The following is a 23254-nucleotide window of genomic DNA, read 5'->3' on the forward strand; positions in this document are numbered from 1 at the left end:
AAGAACTCCATGAGCATGCTTCCTCTGCCTGCATCATGTCTGATGAGAATGAGGCAGCAGGCCACGAGCCTCCCCTTAGGTACTTTCCCCAGGTCAACAAGTTGCTAAACATAAACAGACTCAGGCAATAGATAGCCCAAATCCTGATCCTGTATTTCAGCCTGTTATCTCCACAGATATTTCAAAGAATAGGATTATTTTCCAATAGCTTATTGGGAAGTTACTGCTTTACAGATTTTTCTACACAAAAATCAGTCTATTACAAAGACTGAGTTTACTATACCCAGAGGCTTACTATATCAGAGTTTACTAAAACAAGACTCTACTGTAACACTGTTTTATAGCCGTCTCAAGGAGGGAAGAAGGAAGTGTGTATAACCGTGGCCTGGAGTCACACCAGCATCCAAGCATACATGCCAGATACAACTTTGAGTCCAGCTTAATGTGTACACTTGAGACAACATAGACACCAGCTATCAGAGCTTCTGGTGCTATTCAAACTATGGGGGCCAAGGGAGGGGGATAAATGTTAGAGGGCAGCTAAATGATAAGAAGCTGCAAATACGGTGTGGAAAGGAAGCAGTGGCGTAGCTAGAGATCATGGGGCCCCATAGAAAAACTTTCTTGGGGCCCTCAGGTGTAGGCACTTAAAGAGGAACTGTCGTGAAAATCTTAAAATGTAAATTCTTGGTCCCAGTCTATTTAAAGAGGAACTGTTGCAAAAATCTTAAAATGTAAAACACATACCAATAAGATGTACATTTCTTCCTGAGTAAAATGAGCCATAAATTACTTTTCTCCTATGTTGCTGTCACTTACAGAAGGTAGTAGAAATCTGACATTACCGACAGATATTGGGCTAGTCCATCTCTTCATGGGGATTCTCAGCATGGCCTTTATTCTTTATAGAGACATTCCCTGAAAAAGATTTATACAAAGATGCTGGCCAGCCTCCCTGCTCACCGTGCACTTCTTTAGCAGTTGTATGGAGCAACTGCTATTCATTAAGTGCTTTTGAAAATAAAGAAAACCCTGAGAAGCCCCCATTAGAACATGGGCTAGTCCAAAATCTGTTGCAGATTTCTACTACTTACTGTAAGTGACAGCAACATAGGAGAAAAGTAATTTATGGGTCATTTTACTCTGGAAGAAACATACTTATTTGTATGTGTTTACGTGTATTTTTTAAATTTTAAGATTTTTGCGACAGAGCTCCTTTAACCTTTTCGGGACCAGGTGAAAAGATCCTACGCCGCACATGTGGCTGTTCTAGCCTGATGAGGCGTAGGATCTACGCCGGCCTGCAGTTTCCGCTCCCGACGCGATCGTGCGCACCCGGAGGGGGAGATTAAGCTGTCATATGACCGACATCTCCCCCGAGTGATCAGCAGCCATCGTGTATGGCTGCTGATCACGTGATCACTACGATCGCCGTCCAATCGTAGTGATCAGTTTGACAGCTGCGGCGGCAGGGGGGAGAAGAAGAGGATCCACTCACCTCCCTGCCGTTCCCACGACGATCGGCACCCCCTTAGCTCTGGCCTGCATCTCCGCTCCATCTGACCTCAGCGCCGGGTCCCGGCTTGATGACGTCATCAAGCCGCGACCCGGAACTGATCGTCAGACAGAATGGAGATGCCAGCCGGAGAAGAGGGTCCCGTGCGGCTCATCGCTGGAGCCTGGAAGGTGAGTGAAGGCTGCTGGCAGAAGGGGGGGCACAGGCCACCATGGGGGGACATAAATACAGCCAACCACTGACGGGATCCGGCCGCCTGACCCCCCAAACGCGCGCACCCCCCTCCCGCGCAAAATGCCTGGTCCTTAAGGGGGGGTAGGCGGCCGGTCCCGAAGAGGTTAAGCAATGCCCCTACACTATCGATATGAGTTACCTTCATTGGGCAATTTACGTTCTTATGCAATAAACATATAATCCATGGGAATTTGAGACAAGGCCAGATAGTGGAAAAACACAAGTTCGTTAATGGTGAATACATGAAGTATCCACTGGGCTTCCCTATGCTTCAGGGCCCCATACCAGCTGCTATGGCTATTGCTATGCCCCTGAAGGGAAGTGACTGTGGATGCAGGTGGTAAGGGACTCCCATTTGCCCTTATTGACTAACATCATTTGATTAATATGATTTGACAAACATCACTGAAGGATAACTAGAGATGCTTGTGATGCCTGTGGTGGACTGTATGTACAGCTGAGTGTACTGCAACAATACAATACAAGCCAGTGATTAAGTTGTGCTGAGAGATTCTTATGCCTCTTAAGCCTGCTTTCTTAAGAGGTATTGTATCAATTGGTTCGCAATTGGAGTGCATTACAAATTGGTTCCTGTTTGCGCCAACGAGTGTTGAGACATATCAGCTCCACCTAACAGGCACTTGTGGAACTAGGTGTTTTAATACCGGCAAGTTTGCACCCATTTTGCCAGTCCTTCAGTGGCTTTTGGCAGGCTTGTGCCTAGCCTGATTTTCACAGATTAACAGCTTTTCAAATTGTGTCTCTGCTGTTGCAGTTAATACTATATTGTTGCACCTCATATTTTCATACCGTTGAGTTATTGTAACATATGCGGCTGCGGGCACGCAGGGTGTCTCCGCAGCCGCTTCGGTTCCCTATTCAGAGTCTTTTTCCGTTCCCTCGGCGTCTAGCACGCCGAGGACGGAATTGTCATTTGCACATAAGGTTTCTGTATCGCGCGGCCGCGTGTGTAGAGGGGACCTTTATGCTGGGAGGAGGCGCGTCAGCTGACCCGCTGGTCGGCTGACGTCAGAGCGGACGTTCGCCGCTCAGGATTGGCTGATTTAAGAAGGTGCGGCTTGGAGGTTTTCTCTGCTTCTTAAGCCGTCGCTGCTCACTCACAACTTGCCTGCGGTTGCAAATACTTATGTGCTAGCGCTCAGACCTTAGACTAGTATCCGGTGTGCTTTAATCTGGGAGGGAACCAGATATTTCACACAAGACTAGGAGATTGTTTACTGTATATTATTGATATTCTGTGTATGACTCTGGCTAACCTCTGACTCTGCTAATTGCTATTCGTCTTTGTACTTCTGCCCATCTGATCTAGTTGCCGAATCCCTGCCTGATTACCTACTACTCTTTTGCCTTCTGACTCTGTACTGTATCTGCCTCTTAGTTGCCGTACCTAGCCTGTCTGACGCTCCGACTCACCAGTGGGCCCTCGCCACTGGTGAGGTATTCTTAATAGTGCCCACCAGCTCCTCTGGTGAGGCTCAGCTAAACTTATTGTTACTGTGCTCTATAAGTACCCACCAGCTCCTCTGGTGAGGTCTTGCTAAACTTATTGTTACTGTGTTCTAATAAGTACCCACCAGCTCCTCTGGTGAGGTCTTGCTAAACTTATTGTTACTGTGTTCTATTAGTACCCACCAGCTCCTCTGGTGAGGTCTTGCAAACTTATCGTTACTGTGTTCTAATAAGTCCCCACCAGCTCCTCTGGTGAGGTCTTGCTAAACCTATTGTTGCTGAGTTCTTTAGTGCCTACCAGCTCCTCTGGTAAGGCCCAGTCTATTGTTGCACCAAGCACTACACATACCTTGTATCTTGCCAGCTATACGTGTATTATTGGTGATACTGCAGATCACCACATAATCAGGTATAGCGTCTGTATTATTGGTGATTCTGCAGATCACACATAATCAGACGTCTGTGTTGCTACACCGATCGTTACAGTTATACTGTTGAATGCTAGTAGCGTTAGGGCCCGTTTCCACTATAGCGTTTGCGGAATCGCCGGCGAATCACCGCAGGCAAATCGCATGCGGGTGCGATTCCGCATGCGTTTTTTGCCGCGATTTCGCATAGGTTAGGGTGATGCGATTTTAACCATGTCACTGCCTGTGTGAATTAACATGGGTACCTATGCGAAATCGCATGCGAATTCGCGGCAAAAAACGCATGGGGAAAACGCATGCAATTTCCCTATTAAATACATTGCGTGCGATTCACCTGCATTCCACACGCAGGCGAATTCTGAGGGCTGTGCCATGCAGAAAAATCCTGCACAGAAAAACGCACAGCAAAACTGACAAGTGGAAACAGGCCCATCCACTTGTATTGGCTGTGCGAATCTGCATGTGGGCAACGCATGCGGATTCGTGATAGTGGAAACGGGCCCTTAGTAGAGTGTTGTACCATGTTAGCTATCAGTAAAAGCAAAACGTTTTGAAACAGGATGATACTATTTACTAGTGGCAGAAACAAAACTTATACATTGGTTCAACTCTCTAGATAAAGGACTGACCAAGAATAGACTTTTTTCATATTGGTATGAGGATGATGGTATTTAATGCCATAATTCCTTTTCAGCCTAGGCAAGTATTGCATCCATTCTGCATGTAGCTAACTTGTGAACTTTACAATGCCTTTGTACCTGTGAGGCCTGCTGAATCCATTGCTTTATAACAGTTCCTATGCCCCAATCTCTTCCGCAGTCTTCACCTTGTGTGTTGCGTTCCTCGGTCAGCCAAGGGATAACAAGTGCATCGTCCCAACACCCGGTTACAACTAGGCCTTGATACGCACAAGGTATAGGAACTGAAGGCCGTAAGACAGTGGTACCACCAGAACCACACAAGACAGAGACAGGCAAGAAAAGACAGTCCAGGTCAGCAACAGGTGATCAGAAATAGCATGGTACAGAATCTCAGTGCATAAGCAAATCTAGTAACTATCCAAGGGTCATAAACGGTAGATCAGAATAACACGCACTGTTCCAAAGGTCGGTCCAGGCAGCAATCCAATAACAGGGTCAAGTGGCAAAGCAAGGTTGTACACAGTAATTTCACAAATAATATCACACCCAGCAGAGCAGAACAATGAACATTGAGCAGAGAAGGCTCTGCTATGAGCAGAACAGGCTTAAAGAGACCCTTAAGCCAGAAAAAAAAAGAGCTTTACTCACCTGGGGCTTCTACCAGCCCCCTGCAGCAGTCCTGTGCCCTCGCAGTCACTCACTAATCCTCTGGTTCCCCGCTGCCAGCTAGTTTCGTTTTTGCCGACAGGCCCGTCAGGACTGGCCACGCGTAGCTTTTTCCGCATTCCCGACTGTAATTTTTTTTGGCTTAAGGTTCACTTTAAAGAGGAACTGTCACGAAAATCTTAAAATTTAAAACACAAAGATTTCTACTACCTACTGTAAGTGACAGCATCATAGGAGAAAAGTAATTTATGGCTCACTTTACTCTGGGAGAAATGTACTTCTTATTTGTATGTGTTTTAAATTTTAAGATTTTTGCAACAGTTCCTCTTTAAATAGACTGGGACCAAGAATCCTAACAGCCTGTTGGCTGTTCCAGTGATGCTGTAGCCTGTGCCTATGGCTGCCAAAGGGAATAGGAAGAGCAGCTTCCTCGTCTATAGCTGCTGTGAGCTGTGCGCACACACACACACACACACACACACACACACACACACACACACACACACACACACACACACACACACACACACACACACACACACGTGTGTATGGTCCCATGGAGACTTCATGCTGGCTGGACTCGGAAGCAGGCTGAGAGGGAATAAGATAAAGGAAAAGACACACCTTTTAAGACAATCCACAGTCCACAAAGGATCGGCACCACACAGTATATGTATCAAATAGCTCTTAAACTTTTATTGCATATTAAAAGTTGACAGGCAGCGACAGCCCGCTGTTTCGGCCTGGGAGGCCTTTATCAAGTTGCCAAGAAATGTCAAATTTGACATTTCTTGGCAACTTGATAAAGGCCTCCCAGGCCGAAACAGCGGGCTGTCGCTGCCTGTCAACTTTTAATATGCAATAAAAGTTTAAGAGCTATTTGATACATATACTGTGTGGTGCCGATCCTTTGTGGACTGTGGATTGCTTTGACCCTGTGGTACAAGGGTGAGGATCTGGGCACACACTCATCTACTGCGGAGCATCAAGTGGGTGCTCCTGGATACATGTTTTCACACCTTTTAAGACAAGCTTATAATTTGCTATAGCTGGAGTTTAAAGAGTTTAAAGTTCATTGCCTCATCTGCTAACCCCTTTGTCTACTCCCTCTGTGTCTCAACCTCACTACCCTCTAGATTGTAAGCTCGCAAGGGCAGGGACCTCCCACTTTTGTTTCCGGTTTCTGTGCAATCTATCAAATGAACATCTATCAGCATTGGTGATGTTATTCAAACTACAAATCGTATCTGTACTTCTGTCACTGGTATGTATCTATGCTTCCCATTGGTGTAGGTTTTGCACATTATACAGCGTCATGGAATCTGTTGGTGCTCTATAAATACATTTTATAATAATGATGATAAGGGACCGGGCCCTCTGCAGTTGTAGACATCACGCCAGCTTGACTCGGAAGTCGGCCCGCCAGCTCTAGGCAGAAGTGGACTCGCTGTCAAAATGATTGGAAGGTAAGTTCCTTACAAAGCCAGTTATGTGAGGATATAGTAAACAAAGGTTATTGTCTGTTTGTCATAGATTAGCTAACATCCTCTCAAGACCCTGTTTAGATGTATTTGTGTTAAACTTATGAATCCCCTTTTGATGTTGCATGTATATAGCTATCTGCTCTAACAAGTCGAGTTTGAGGAAGGCTAAGTAGCCAAAAGCTTACTCTTATTCTTTTAAGTTAGCCAATAAGTATTGAAAGAATTGTACATTTAGACCATATTGAGGATTGGAAATGGGCAGCAAGAAACAAAGAGACAAAAGAAAGCAAAGACTAAAAGGAGCAAAGGTAAAAGAAAGATGTAAAAGGAAGTGAGAAGGATCTAACAAAATACAATACAAGTTCCTTGGACTCTCTTTTTCGGGGAGAGAATGGTGGTGACACCAGACAGGCATCAGGTGTAAGTAAAGGTAAAAAGGGGTCACAGGAAATAACGGATACACAACAGGAAGAGATTGGAGGGAATTTTCAGAGAGAATATGAAACTTCACCCTCCAATAGTCATTGTCATCATCACCAGTCAGTATCATCATTGTCAATGACGAGAGACACAGTGATGACCTTTAGGTCCGGAGAAATAAGTGCAGAAGTTTGGGGTATGAGTATAAAAAACACTTGCCAACTCGGGATGATCTTGAAACGTTTCTGGAGAGATTGGAAAAGACTTTTAAAAATGAAGAAGAAGAACTAAGACTTTGGTAATAGTTAAACAAGTTGTGGTCCTAGAGTAGGGTCAGACGAAATTATGCAATAAAAGAAGTGACTTAATATCTACACAATTGGATGATTACAAAAACAAATCAAGGAGACAGAACATCAGAAATAAGGGCCTGTCAGAATCTGTTAAGAATGAGGAATTAGATCAGACTGTACAATGTATCTTCAAAAAAATACTGAACTACCCAAATGCCTCGTACACACCATGCAATTTCCTGTCAGATTGATGGGTCGAAATGATATTTTCTGACAGGTCCGAAGGATTTCCAATCTTTTTTTTTTATCGATTTTGTACAGATGTGATTGGAAAATCGATCAGAAAAACGATCAGAAATCAGATCAGACCTGTCAAAAATTATTGATTTGATCCGTTGACCTGATGAGAAATTGCATTTTGTATACCAGGCATAAGAAAGAGATATTGAAATAGAGAGAATTCACAGTGACTTCACAGTTAAACTCAGATAAAGCAAGGCCTAGAGATATAATTTGCAGACTTTTAAGATTTACTGAAAAAGAAAGGATAATGAATACTATGAGAGGGAGCAGCATATAGATTTCAAAGGAGCCCAAGTCTCTTTGTTCCCTAATCTGTCAAGGAGAACACTTCAGCAAAGAAGAGCTTGAAAAGCTGTGTTAGGTGAGTTAAGGAAAGCTCATATTGTATACAGATGAAGGTACCCATTAGCGTTAATTGCAAAAAAGAAAAAAAAAGATGGGAAAGTGGCAACCCTCAGAGATAAAGAAGACTTGAAAATTAAATAAAATGGATCTTCTCACTAATTGGTAGCCAATGAAGAGCTTGATGGAGAGGAGCAGCAGAGGAAGAGTGAGAAGAGAGATGAAGGAGATGAGCTGCCAAGTACAGATTGGAGCGATGGCAGTCTGTTCGTTGGTAGTCAACAAGAGTTGATGTTTTTATTTTTATATAGTGCTGAGATATTCTGCAAAGCTTTACAGAGTATATAGTCAGGACACTAACTTTTCAGAGTAATTAACAATCTAATACCCACCATAGATAGCATCATAGTCTAGGGCCAATTTAGGGGGAAGCCAATGAGCCTATCTGTATAATTTGAGACTTGGGTGGAAAATGTAGTGCCCAGAGGAAAATCACCCAGATACAGGGAGAACATACAGACTCTGTGGCTGGGATTCGAACCAGGGAACCAGCACTGCAAGGCAAGAGTGCTATCCAGTACAACGTGTGCAATCCATAGCCTTAGTAAGGAAATTTGTTTCTTTAAGTGTGTGTGTGTGCCATCTAGTGGATGTTTCTGAAAATTGCTGCACTTCTACTGAGAACCTCAACGCTGACATTGAGCATTGTTCACTGCTACTGACCCCCATTGCCTACGATTATGTAACGATTGCGGATTTCTACTTCCGTGGTCAGCGCACAAGACGCGCAATGACACAGCGGAAATCCTCCACAAACGTGTAATTTGGAGAACCCAGGTTAGGTGCAATGCACCGATAGAGGGCAATTCCCACCAGCAGAAGGAGCTGTGGAGTGCAGACGATCACAGCCTCTGCACGGCCACAGATGACAGATGGGAATTCTACAGATCAAGGCAAAGTAGGGCACGATAGCCCTCCAAAAGAGAGAGCACAGAGACAGACTAAATGTGTGTTCTCCAATCTAGTCGCCGCCCAGCGACGGCGAACACACATTCGCAGAAATGAGAGTGGGAACGCAATCACAAGAGATGCGATTGCCAGAAGTGACAGAAGGCAGAACAGAGCAGAGTACGAGAATAGCAAAGGCACAGCAAACAACAATGAGAAGATAAAGAAAATAACAAATGCTAGCTAAACGCGAACACCGCACTCATTCGCAACAGCGAACGCGTTTCATCACGATCACCGCACATTAAGCACCCAGTGATAAGCGTGCCACCCTAACTGACCAATGACACACAAACACAAAATAGAGAATGCAAACGCTTGCTAACGGTTACCTCACCGAGCCTAGAGCAAGCGTTCATATTAGACAAGACAGACAGACAGGTGGGGCTGCCAGTAGCAACCGCTGCTCTGGCTAGCACCCCTAAGGCAGAGATACAGAAGGAGGCACTGCCACTACCACTAGGGCAAGTGCGATCCAGACAGATAAACAGAAGGGGCTACCAGTAGCAACCGCTGCTCTGGTTAACACTCCAAAGGCAGAGATACAGAAGGAGGCCCTGCCACTACCATTAGGTCTAATGCGATTCAGACAGATGAAGCAGCCAGTAGCAACCGCAGCTCAGGCCTACACTCCCAGACAGACAGAACGATTCCCTGTCGACCGCCACTGGCGACAAGGCAATCGAGACACAGAAGGAAGCACTGCCACTACCATTAGGGCTAATGCAATCCAGACAGATGAACAGAAGGGGCTACCAGTAGCAACCGCTGCTCTGGTTAGCACCCCCAGACAGACAGAACGATTTCCTGTCAGCCGCCGCTGGCGACAGGACAATCACCATGGGCGTCCGCACGTATGGCAAATTGGGGCATCTGCCCGACCCTGGCCGCCCGCTGCCCCCCCTGGCCACGTGCCCATGCGGCCAGCAGGAGGGGAGCAGTGCTGAGAAGAGGGAGAGCTATGGGCATAGTGGGGAAGGGCGGACGTTTCCCCCCCCCCCCTTCCCTCACCTTAGGGGGCTCTACCTCCCTCGCTCGCTCTCCTCTCCGGAGTCCGGAACGATGTGTGCAGCGGCTGGGCAGCGGGCGGAACTTACCTTGTCTCGCTCCTGCGCCGGAAGTTCTGGTGCCGCACTCTGGTCTGGACCAGACCAGAGTAGCGGCTAATCCATCCGGCGCCTGCGACGAGACGAGGTAAGTTCCGCCCGCTGCTCAGCCGCTGCACATTTCGTTCTGGACTCCGGAGGGGAGAGCGAGCAAGGGAGGTAGAGCCCCCTAAGGTGAGGGGGGGGGGGGGAGACGACCGCCCTTCCCTACTATGCCCATAGCTCTCCCTCTTCTTTGCGCTGCTCCCCTCCTGCTGGGGCACACCTGGCTACCTATTCTGGGGACATATACACCTGCCTACATATACTGGGCACATATACACCTGCCTACATATACTGGGCACATATACACCTGCCTACATATACTGGCCACATATACACCTGCCTACATATACTGGGACATATACACCTGCCTACATATACTGGGGACATATACACCTGCCTACATATACTGGGGACATATACACCTGCCTACATATACTGGGGACATATACACCTGCCTACATATACTGGGGACATATACACCTGCCTACATATACTGGGACATATACCCCTGCCTAGATATACTGGGACATATACCCCTGGCTACATATACTGGGGACATATACCCCTGGCTACATATACTGGGGACATATACCCCTGGCTACATATACTGGGGACATATACCCCTGGCTACATATACTGGGGATATATACACCTGCCTACATATACTGGGGACATACACACCTGCCTACATATACTGGGACATATACCCCTGCCTACATATACTGGGACATATACCCCTGGCTACATATACTGGGACATATACCCCTGGCTACATATACTTTGGACATATACCCCCTGGCTACATATACTGGGGACATATACCCCCTGGCTACATATACTGGGGACATACAGGGGCGTAGCAATAGGGGGTGCAGCGGTAACGACCGCATCGGGGCCCTTGGGCCAGAGGGGCCCCGAAGGGCCCTCCCTCAACTACAGTATTAGTTCTCTATTGGTCCTGTGCTCATAATAATCACTTCTATATATACATTGAGTAGTGGTAAACATTAACAAGCTCTTCCCCATCCCCTTCTTGCACCTCTGACACTGTAGTTGCCATTGGCAGGTCTTGGTGCGCCATATCAATTGTTATGTATAGAGTGCCTAGGGGGGCCCCATTGTAAAACTCGCATCGGGGCCCACAGCTCCTTAGCTACGCCACTGGGGACATATACCCCCTGGCTACATATACTGGGGACATATACCCCCTGGCTACATATACTGGGGACATATACCCCCTGGCTACATATAATGGGGACATATACCCCCTGGCTACATATACTGGGGACATATACCCCCTGGCTACATATACTGGGGACATATACCCCCTGGCTACATATACTGGGGACATATACCCCCTGGCTACATATACTGGGGACATATACCCCTGGCTACATATACTGGGGACATATACCCCCTGGCTACATATACTGGGGACATATACCCCTGGCTACATATACTGGGACATATACCCCTGGCTACATATACTGGGGACATATACCCCTGGCTACATATACTGGGACATATACCCCTGCCTACATATACTGGGACATATACACCTGCCTACATATACTGGGACATATACACCTGCCTACATATACTGGGGACATATACCCCTGGCTACATATACTGGGGACATATACCCCTGGCTACATATACTGGGACATATACACCTGCCTACATATACTGGGACATATACACCTGCCTACATATACTGGGCACATATCCCCCTGACTACATATACTGGGCACATATACCCTTGAATACATATACTGGGCACATATACCCTTGACTACATATACTGGGCACATATACCCCTGGCTACATATACTGGGCACATATACCCCTGACTACATATACTGGGGTCATCTATACCTCTGTCTACATATACTGGGGACATATACCCCTGGCTACATATACTGGGGACATATACCCCTGGCTACATATATTGGGCACATATACCCCTGGCTACATATACTGGGCACATATACCCCTGGCTACATATACTGGGCACATATACCCCTGACTACATATACTGGGCACATATACCCCTGCCTACATATACTGGGCACATATACCCCTGCCTACATATACTGGGCACATATACCCCTGCCTACATATACTGGGCACATATACCCCTGGCTACCTGTTCTGGGGACATCTCTACCACTGGCCACCTATTCTGGGGACATCTATACCACTGGCCACCTATTCTGGGGACACCTATAGACCTGGGGCTACCTATTTTTGGGGAACCACTGCTGTCAGATTGAGTATATTTTGGAGAGGTGTCTACCATGACTGCTGAATTTGTCTTGTTGGGGGCCTCATGGTTACTTAATTTGTCTTGTTGGGGGCCTCATGATTTGTTGGGGGCCTCAAGATCGCTGAATTTGTCTTGTTGGGGGCCTCATGATTGCTGAATTTGTCTTGTTGGGGGCCTCATGATTGCTGAATTTGTCTTGTTGGGGGGGCCTTATGATTGCTGAATTTGTCTTGTTGGGGGTCACATGATTGGTAACTGCGAGACTATGGAAAAAGATGAATCATGATCATATGAGACAATAGCATTAAGCCTACTTTTTCAGCTTTTTAAAACAGAAAATGAAACTGAATATGAAAATGAATGAATACATTTTTCAGGAGTCGGATGGATGAAATTGTTTATCTTCACAGTTTATTTTCAACTTGAATTTTCCATAATGTTCATGTATGAGTTAAAACGTTTGTATTTTAGTGTAAATTGCTGTTGGCACTTTGTGATAGTAAAGGTTCGCCACCACTGTCCTAATCTAATGTCCCACCATTGCTAAGTTCATGTAAACTTGTCTCCACCCACGACCACACCCACATTCTGGTTCATGACCACACCCATTCATCGGTGCGGCGCGCTATGCGCGCCTAGTGCCGTACCCCATTTCTTGGCGCGCTGCGCGCACCACACGCCGCCGCCCCAAATGTTCGCCGCGGTTTGCCGCCCCGCTTATTCCTCCCCCCTTTTTGCACCCCCCCCCTTGGAAAATTTTCTGCGGACGCCCATGACAATCACAACAGAAAGACAGTACAGGCAAAACAGATTATACAATCCGACTGCACTAGAGGGAATGCCTAGTACAGTCCCAAGAATTACTCTAAGATAATCTTTAACAAACAGGCAGGGCTGACACTCTAGGAGAGTTTAGCAGTAACAAAGCATTCAAATGACCAGCAAAGGATTCTGGGAGAACATGGTATTTATACTGCCAGCCTTCAAAGGAGGCAGGTAGGCAATCTGCATAACAAATATATGCAAATTCCTCAGCAGCAGAGCAGGTCTGAAATTTGCAAAGCAAAGACAGGTCTCTTTTCCAGAGACCTGCAGCCCTTAGACTTAAGGAATAGTCAAACTGCTGTCTGCCCGTGCAGCCAGCTGAGTGGATCATTACAGATTACTGGTTATCCTGCTTGATATCTGTCTTGAACCCACTTGTCTTCCTGGACCCCGGACCTAGCCTGGTGCTTTGGAGGAGGTTTATTGATGATGCCTTCTGTATTTGGAGGGAAACACAGGATAGCCTAGTGAAATTTTTGGGTTGGATCAATTCTAATGAATACAATCTCAAATTCATGGGAGATTTCAGCACAGAATCGGTCAACTACTTGGATCTCACGATGTTCCATGAAGAAAAGAGGATAATGACTAAAACGTACCCTAAACAGGTTAACATCAATAGTTACATCAATATTGACAGCTGTAACCATTTAAAATGGCTTACAAATATTCCTCAGGGGCAATTCTTGAGGTTGAGGATGTATCAGATTGGACGACTATCAAGTAGAAGCACATACATTGCAAACCAGGTTTGTAGAAAAAGGATACCCAAGAGATATAATTGATGGTGCTAAAGAAATGGCAGGACTCATTCCATGGAAGAACCTATTGGCAGAAAGTCTAAAGAGAAATGACTGTATTAGTAAACATCCCAATGTGATTTTGAACTACTGTACACCTCACAAGCACCTAGAGTTAGGAAAATTACAGAGAAATATTGGAACATCCTGAGAGAAGATTATTTACTGACCATGTTACTGCCTGAACATCCGGGAATTATTTTTAAGAGGTCTAAGAATTTAGGGAGCATTTTGGCCACCACAGTAAAGAAGCATTCTGAGAGCAGTCAGCAAGGTTATTTTAAGAAATGTGGGTACTGTAGGGCATGCAGAGAAACTGGATTACCTGTTGAGAGAGTCAATGAAGTTATTTCCACCTCTAATCGTGAAAACTTCTGCATAAAGGATGTGATGAATTGTGACACAGTAGGTGTCATTTATGTATTGACTTGTCCCTGCCAGAAGCAGTATGTGGGCAGGACCAAGCACTCTTTGAAAGATAGGGGGAACATTGTGCAAATGTAGCAAAAGGAAATAAAAAGCATCCTCTATCAGCGCACTATAAACAATACCATAACTGTTCCTTGAAGGGATCTAAATTCAGCGCTATAGAAAAAGTGAAAAAATCACGGAGGGGAGGTGATTTTATACTAGAAATGTCAAGACATGAAACATATTGGATATTTAGTTTGAATACACTTGTTCCACATGGCTTGAATAAAGATCTTGAGTTGTATGCATTTGAATAACAAAGTTATGCAGCGCTGCAATTGTCTTGATAAGCAAGCCTCCTGTCCCTCGTAGCTAGCATTGAGAAAGGAAGGCGGACCTTTCAAAATGCGTCAGCGATTGGCAGTTCTGTGACGTCACGTACTACGGGGAAGGAGGCGTGCACCTTCAGCGTTCGGCAAGTGTGTACACACCAAAGACGGGCAACTCTTCTGCATCTGTCAACGCGGATCCGCCTCTGTATCCCCGCTTGTAGCCGGGCAAGACGCTTGACGCTGCTGGACTCATTTCAGTAGTCAGTCTAGTCTCTCCCGCTTAGCTGCCTGCCGGAGCGAGCGGCATAGAGCGGCTCCATATCATTCACTACCAATCCTATGAAGGATTGTGAGTATCATATACCATCTGTACGTATTTGCATATTAATTTTCAAGTTCTGGAGCCTAATTAAACCAACATTGGATCTAACCTATAGCGGAGGATATACCTCAGGAATATTCAGTGCTTGATTTTAATCTGTGGAATTGTGGAATCACTCAGGGATCAACCATTGACATACCAGAAAGGATCTGTCAGTCTGTAAAGCAATATATCAAAGTACTATCATCAATTTACAGTGCACTGTGTAATTTAGTAATTTTTATAATTTAGTAATTTTATAATTTCATAATTTTTTACAATCATTGGCCATTTTTTTCCCTACTGCAGTAGGAGGATCTATATGTTATTTGTTAGGATTGGTGACATCAGGGCAAATTTCAGGGTTGGAGTCACTAATGCTATTGTGATTGTTCTTAATAAAACGTATAAGATTTTAAAGATCTCATCTAGCGCTGTCTGGATTACTATTATTAGTGTTGGGCGAACACCTAGATGTTCGGGTTCGCGAACGTTCGCCGAACATCGCCGCGATGTTCGGGTGTTCGCGCCGAACTCCGAACATAATGGAAGTCAATGGGGACCCGAACTTTCGTGCTTTGTAAAGCTTCCTTACATGCTACATACCCCAAATTTGCAGGGTATGTGCACCTTGGGAGTGGGTACAAGAGGAAAAAAAATATTTGAAAAAGAGCTTATAGTTTTTGAGAAAATTGATTGTAAAGTTTCAAAGGAAAAACTGTCTTTTAAATGTGGAAAATGTCATGTTTCTTTGCACAGGTAACATGCTTTTTGTCGCCATGCAGTCATAAATGTAATACAGAGGAGAGGTTCCAGGAAAAGGGACCGGTAACGCTAACCCAGCACCAGCAGCAGCACACGTGATGGAACAGGAGGAGGCGCAGGAGGAGAAGGCCACGCTTTTTGAGACGCAACCCAGGCCTTGCATGAGGACAAAAAGCGTGCGGATATAGCAATGCTTTTTGCCGCCATGCAGTCATAAATGTAATACAGATGAGAGGTTCCATAAACAGGGACCGGAAACGCTAACCCAGCAGCAGCACACGTGATGTAACAGGAGGAGGCGCAGGAGGAGAAGGCCACGCTTTGAGACACAACAACCCAGGCCTTGCATGAGGACAAGAAGCGTGCGGATAGCATGCTTTTTACCGCCATGCAGTCATAAATGTAATAAAGATGAGAAGTTCCATAAACAGGGACCGGCAACGCTAACCCAGCAGCAGCAGACGTGATGGAACAGGAGGAGGCGCAGGAGGAGAAGGCCACGCTTTGAGACACAACAACCCAGGCCTTGCAGGAGGACAAGAAGCGTGCGCATAGCATGTTTTTTACCGCCATGCAGTCATAAATGTAATAAAGATGAGAGGTTCCATAAACAGGGATCGGCAGCGCTAACCCAGCAGCAGCAGCAGCACACGTGATGGAACAGGAGGAGGTGCAGGAGGAGAAGGCCACGCTTTGAGACACAACAACCCAGGCCTTGCATGAGGACAAGAAGCGTGCGGATAGCATGCTTTTAACCGCCATGCAGTCATAAATGTAATAAAGATGAGAGGTTCCATAAACAGGGACCGGCAACGCTAACCCATCACAGATGGTCATTGTTCATGTTACTTGGTTGGGGTCCGGGAGTGTTGCATAGTCGTTTCCAATCCAGGATTGATTCATTTTAATTTGAGTCAGACGGTCTGCATTTTCTGTGGAGAGGCGGATACGCCGATCTGTGACGATGCCTCCGGCAGCACTGAAACAGCGTTCCGACATAATGCTGGCTGCTGGGCAAGCCAGCACCTCTATTGCGTACATTGCCAGTTCGTGCCAGGTGTCTAGCTTCGATACCCAATAGTTGAAGGGTGCAGATGGATTGTTCAACACAGCTACGCCATCTGACATGTAGTCCTTTACCATCTTCTCCAGGCGATCGGTGTTGGAGGTGGATCTGCACGCTTGCTGTTCTGTGGGCTGCTGCTGCATGGGTGTCTGAAAATTTTCCCACTCCAAGGACACTGCCGATACCATTCCCTTTTGGGCACTAGCTGCGGCTTGTGTTGTTTGCTGCCCTCCTGGTCGTCCTGGGTTTGCGGAAGTCAGTCTGTCGGCGTACAACTGGCTAGAGGAGGGGGAGGATGTCAATCTCCTCTCTAAAGTCTCCACAAGGGCCTGCTGGTATTCTTCCATTTTGACCTGTCTGACTCTTTCTTCAAGCAGTTTTGGAACATTGTGTTTGTACCGTGGATCCAGAAGTGTATAAACCCAGTAATTGGTGTTGTCCAGAATGCGCACAATGCGTTGGTCGCGTTCAATGTAGTCTAGCATGAATTGAGCCATGTGTGCCAGAGTCCTGCCAGAATCCTCATCATCCTCTTGTGAGCGTTGTGATAGTTGTTGTGATGCATCATAGTTGTCACCTTCTTCCTGGTCTGCTTCTGCTGACCATTCGCGCTGAATTGTGGAAGTCCAAAGTGCACCGCTCTGGCCCTCGTCAGTGGTGGCATGAAATTCCTGCTCCAACTCCAGCTGTTCCTCCTCCTTTTCTTCGTCATAGCTGCTGGGGCCAGCGTTTCCTGAGGCGGATGGCCTGATGTTGGTACCATCACGCTGATCGTTTTCTCCTTCAGATTCCCCCAGTTGCATCATGACAGCTGTTTCCTTGATTTTCAACATTGACCTCTTCAGTAAACACAGCAGTGGTATGGTAATGCTGACTGAAGAGTTGTCACTGCTCACAAGCAACGTGGACTGCTCAAAATTTTGGAGGACTTGGCAGAGGTCCAACATGTTGGCCCAATCGGATCCACAGAAGCTTGGCAGCTGTCCGGATGCGCCTCGGTACTGCGCCGTCATGTACTGGACCACTGCACTCTTCTGCTGGCAAAAGCGGGCTAGCATGTGCAGCGTAGAATTCCAGCGCGTAGGGACATCACACAGCAAGCGATGGTGGGGGAGATTGAAGCGCTCCTGCATCTTGGCGAGTGCCCCCGAAGCAGTACTGGAATTTGTACAATGTTTGGCCACTCGTCGCACCTTCAACAGAAGATCGGCCACGCCTGGGTATGTCCTCAGGAACCGCTGAACTACTAGGTTCATCACGTGCGCCAGGCAAGGGATGTGTGTCAGCTTAGCCAACCTTAATGCGCGAATGAGATTACTCCCATTATCACACACAACCATGCCCGGTTTCAGGTCCAGTGGTGCCAGCCACAAATCCGTCTGTTCCTTTATTCCCCTCCAAATTTCCTCCCCTGTGTGCTGCTTATCCCCAAGGCAGATCAGCTTCAGCAACGCTTGCTGACGCATGCCAACAGCTGTGCTGAACTGCTTCCACGATCCTACTGCTGCTGGTGCTGGGTTAGCGTTTCCGGATGAGGTACAGCTTTGAGATGCGTTGGAGGAGAAGGAGTCAGAGAGGTAGGTGCTGCTGTTTTTATCCAGCGGGATGGACGGTGGTGCAGGTGTTTGCGGCGTGGGCAGCACCCGCGCCGTAGCAGGTGAGGAATCGCTGCCAGGCTCCACAAGGTTCACCCAGTGCGCGGTAAGGGAGATGTATCGACCCTGGCCGAACGCACTCGTCCAGGTGTCAGTGATGAGGTGAATGGCTGGGCTACTGCTGCTGCTGAGGCGGGTCTGGTGGTGAGTCTGGTGACCCCAAGGGAGGCAGTGTTGCTGGTACCCTGTCCTGCCGCGTTTGCCCACAGAGTGGGATGTTTGGATAGCATGTGTCGGCTCATGCTGGTGGTGGAGAGGTTGTTAATACTTTTCCCCCTGCTCAGGCGGGTCTTGCACACCTTGCAAATCGCCATAGTACCATCCTCAGTGCAGTCTTCAAAGAAAGCCCAGACTTTGGAGCACCTGCCTTGCTGGCGATTTCTGTTTGCGCCTCTTTTGCCTCTCACTTGAACTTCCATGCTTGTGGTGCCTGAAATTGCGCGCCGCCTACCTTGTGGCACAAGGCTAACTCGTGCAGCAGTGGGTTCTTCAACAGACTCATCTGTGCTGCTGCTACGACGGCGATGTTCTCGTTCACAAACAAAATCTGGGTCTATGTCCACATTGTCCATACCCTCCTCTTCCATCTCCTCAAACTCGTCATATGTCATTGTGGGGGGGCGCCGCCGTGGAGTAGAGCTCCCCAGAACAACCTCTGCGCAGCTCACTCCAACGTCGTCTTCCAGATCTTGTCGGCCGACCTCCTGCAATTGCAACCCCTCCTGCCCAACTTGCTCTGGTATTTGGGTTTCAAAGTCCTCTGACTCGCCTTGCATTTCAGTGCGCGGTGCATTTCCCACAGTTAATGGTGGTGAATCCGGGCACAACATTTCTGGCTGTTCCTCCATTGACCTTTCAAAGGTGGAAGTTTGTTGGGCTGGGAATAGCTCCTGCGAATACCCCATTGTGTCCTGAGGTAATTCATCGGACTGGTTATCTGGCAGTTGTGTGCGTGGTGTCGCTGCCGGTTGTGTCAGCTTTGTGCGCACTGGCTCCTTGTAACTGGCTGAGGACTCGGACCTCGTGCGTGATGTGCTGGTGCTGCTTAACCCACTGCTGGACGCTTGAGAGGTCATCCAAGTAATTATCTGGTCCTGTTCTTTTGGATTTGTGAGGGTTGTTGTCCTGGACAACACGGGCGGTATTGAGTGGGTTTTCTTGGGTGCTCCCCTGTGGCCTGTACGTGAACCGTCAGGGGAAACACCTCTTCCCTTGCCCCTCCCTCTTTCACCGGATTTCTTCCTCATTTCACTTATCCTTAAAGTACACGCTGACTGGCAGCAGTACAGTGGCAGTACAGAAATGCTATACAGTGGTGGGTGAGCGGTGTACCACTATTCCCAGCAGCGACACAGAGCACAATGCTATACAGTAGTGGGTGAGCGGTGTACCACTATTCCCAGCAGCGACACAGAGCACAATGCTATACAGTGGCGGGTGAGCGGTGTACTACTGTTCCCAGCAGACACAGAGTGGCAGTAAACACAATGCTATATAGTGTGGCTGAGCAAGGTACACAGAGTGGCAGTAAACACAATGCTATATAGTGTGGCTGAGCGAGCGGTGTAGTACTGTTCCCAGCAGACACAGAGTGGCAGTAAACACAATGCTATAGGAGGGTGGAGTACAGCCGGACCAAGAAGCAGAGGCAGCCGCTAGTTGGGTCACAGTTAGAAGGGGTAGGGGAAAAAGTGGCAGGGAGGCTAGTCCCGAGTTGTCCCTCACTAATAAGTATGCTTGTTTGCGTAATATTGGGGAGGATGATTCAGGAGTAGTAATGCTGCAGCAGGATGTGCTCCTTAGCAACCAAGGGGCAGACTGCTGTAACGAGAAAGGGAATAGGAGTGCAGCTAAGGCTAGACAGGTACTGGTGGTAGGGGATTCAATTATTAGGCGCACAGATAGGGTAATCTGTCGAAGAAACCGCGAATGCCGTACAGTCTGTTGCCTCCCGGGTGCTCGGGTTCGGCATGTAGCGGAAAGAATTGACAGATTACTGGGTGGGGCTGGGGAAGACCCGGCTGTCATGGTACACATTGGCACCAATGACAAAGTTAGTGGGAGATGGAAGGTCCTCAAAAATGATTTTCAGGTACTTGGAGATAAACTTAAAGCAAGGACCTCCAAGGTGGTGTTTTCTGAAATACTGCCAGTGCCACGTGCTACATCTGAGAGACAGAGGGAGCTTAGGGAGTTAAATAAGTGGCTGAGAAATTGGTGTAGGAAGGAAGGGTTTGGGTTCCTGGAGAACTGGGCAGACTTTGCAGTCGGCTACAGGTTCTACAGCAGGGATGGGCTGCACCTTAATGGGGAGGGTGCAGCTGCATTGGGGGAGAAGATGGCTAAACGGTTGGAGGAGATTTTAAACTAGGATCTGGGGGGAGGCGGGAGGATAAAGTCTCAATACATAGACAAGATGAGGTAAAAAGACAGTGGGAACCTATCATTATGGAGGGTGGAGAGGGGGGTGGGGACAGTGTAAAGATTAAGGAGGTTGGTAAAAATTCAAGTAGCCAATTTCATGTAAACAAAATTGGTAAATGTGGTGGTAAAAATATAAAGTGCATGGTAACCAATGCTCGGAGCCTTGCAAATAAAATAGACGAACTAGAGTTCATTCTGAATGACAAAGGCTATGACATTGTGGGAATAACCGAGACATGGATGGATGAAAGCCATGACTGGATAGCTAATTTAAAAGGATACAATGTGTTTAGGAGGGATAGAACAGGGAAAAAAGGTGGAGGGGTTTGTCTCTTTGTTAAGAATTCTCTTACAGCTGTCCTCAACGATGAGATGGAGGAAGATTGCGAAGATGTGGAGTCCGTTTGGGTAAATATTCATGGTGGAAATAAAAGTTGCCAATTGCTTATTGGGGTATGCTACAGGCCACCTCTTATTAATGAAGCTGCAGAACTGCGATTACTACAGCAGATTGAAAAAGCTGCAGGTAAAAATGAGGTCATAATTATGGGCGACTTCAACTTTCCAGACATTGACTGGAGTATTGAGGCTACCCATTCTGGTAAAAGCAGCAGATTTCTGGCAGCACTACAGGACAATTACTTGACTCAAATGGTAACTGAACCAACTAGGGGGAATGCGTTACTGGATCTGATCATTTCTAATAGACCAGATAATGTATCAAGTGTGCAGGTTCAAGAACATTTGGGAAATAGTGATCACAACATGATAACGTTTGAGCTGGTGACTGATAGGCCACGGGGCAGCGGGACCACTAAAACTATGAACTTTAGAAAAGCAAAGTTCACTCAAATTAGGCAGGCACTAAGTTTGGTGAACTGGGATAATGTACTACAAGGGGAAGACACTGAAGGGAAATGGCAAGCTTTTAAACTTATACTCAATCAATACTGTAGTATGTATATCCCATATGGAAACAAAATGTCTAGGAATAAAAAAAGGCCTCTATGGATGAATAGAAAGGTTAAAGATAAAATGAAGAGGAAAAAGAATGCCTATAAGGTCTTAAAACAGGAGGGGACCGAGGCTGCACTAAGCAATTATAAGGAGTGCAATAAAAATTGTAAAAAAGAAATTAGGCAGGCAAAGATTGAAGCTGAAAAACAAATCGCTAAGGATATCAAATCTAACCCAAAAAAGTTTTACAAGTACATTAACTCTAAAAAAAGAAAGGTTGACTGTATAGGACTCCTAAAGGATGAGGATGGGAACTCAATGGTGGATGACCAAGGTAAGGCAGAGTTATTAAATGCTTTCTTTGCTTCTGTCTTCACAAAAGAAACAGCACTGTTGCAAACTACAGAGGCGGAAGAGTCTCAATCTTCTAACTGTAATATTAAATACTTAACGCAGGAAGAAGTGAAGGCAAGACTAAATAAATTAAAAATAGACAAGGCACCTGGCCCAGATGGCATGCATCCTCGGGTCCTAAGGGAATTAAGTTCAGTTATAGATAAACCCCTTTATCTTATCTTTTGTGACTCTCTTGCAACTGGCAGAGTCCCAGTGGATTGGCGTACAGCCCACGTTTTCCCATTATTTAAGAAGGGCAAAAAATCTGATCCAGGAAATTATAGACCTGTAAGTTTAACATCAGTTGTATGCAAACTATTTGAGGGGTTACTAAGAGATACTATACATGACTTCATAGTAGAAAATAATCTTATTTCTCAGCATCAACATGGGTTTACTAAAGACAGGTCCTGTTTGACTAACATGCTCAGCTTTTATGAGGTAGTGAATGCTAATATGGATATTGGGAATGCTGTAGATGTGATATACTTGGACTTTGCAAAGGCCTTCGACACTGTTCCCCACAAAAGTCTGGTGCAAAAGTTGAGGATGCAAGGACTGGGGAAGAGTCTGTGTTCATGGATAGGGAACTGGCTAATGGACAGAAAACAAAGAGTTGTGGTCAATGGATCATACTCAAAATGGGAGACTGTTAGCAGTGGGGTCCCACAGGGGTCTGTTCTGGGTCCAGTGCTCTTCAATTTATTTATTAATGACCTAGTAGATGCAGTAGTGAGCAATGTTGCTATTTTTGCAGATGATACAAAATTGTGCAGATTCATTAACTCTCAGGAAGATAGTGTCATATTGCAACAGGATCTGGATAGGATGGCTATATGGGCACATACATGGCAGATGAAATTCAATGTTGACAAATGTAAGGTCATGCATTTTGGACGTACTAATGGTCTAGCACCATACAAAATAAATGGGATACAGTTGGGGACATCAAACTTGGAGAAGGACTTAGGAGTACTCATTGACAACAAGTTAAATAATCGTACTCAATGCCAAGCAGCTGCAGCTAAAGCTAACAAAAT

The sequence above is a fragment of the Hyperolius riggenbachi genome, chromosome 10 (genome assembly GCF_040937935.1).
Source record: "Hyperolius riggenbachi isolate aHypRig1 chromosome 10, aHypRig1.pri, whole genome shotgun sequence".
Classification (NCBI taxonomy): domain Eukaryota; kingdom Metazoa; phylum Chordata; class Amphibia; order Anura; family Hyperoliidae; genus Hyperolius; species Hyperolius riggenbachi.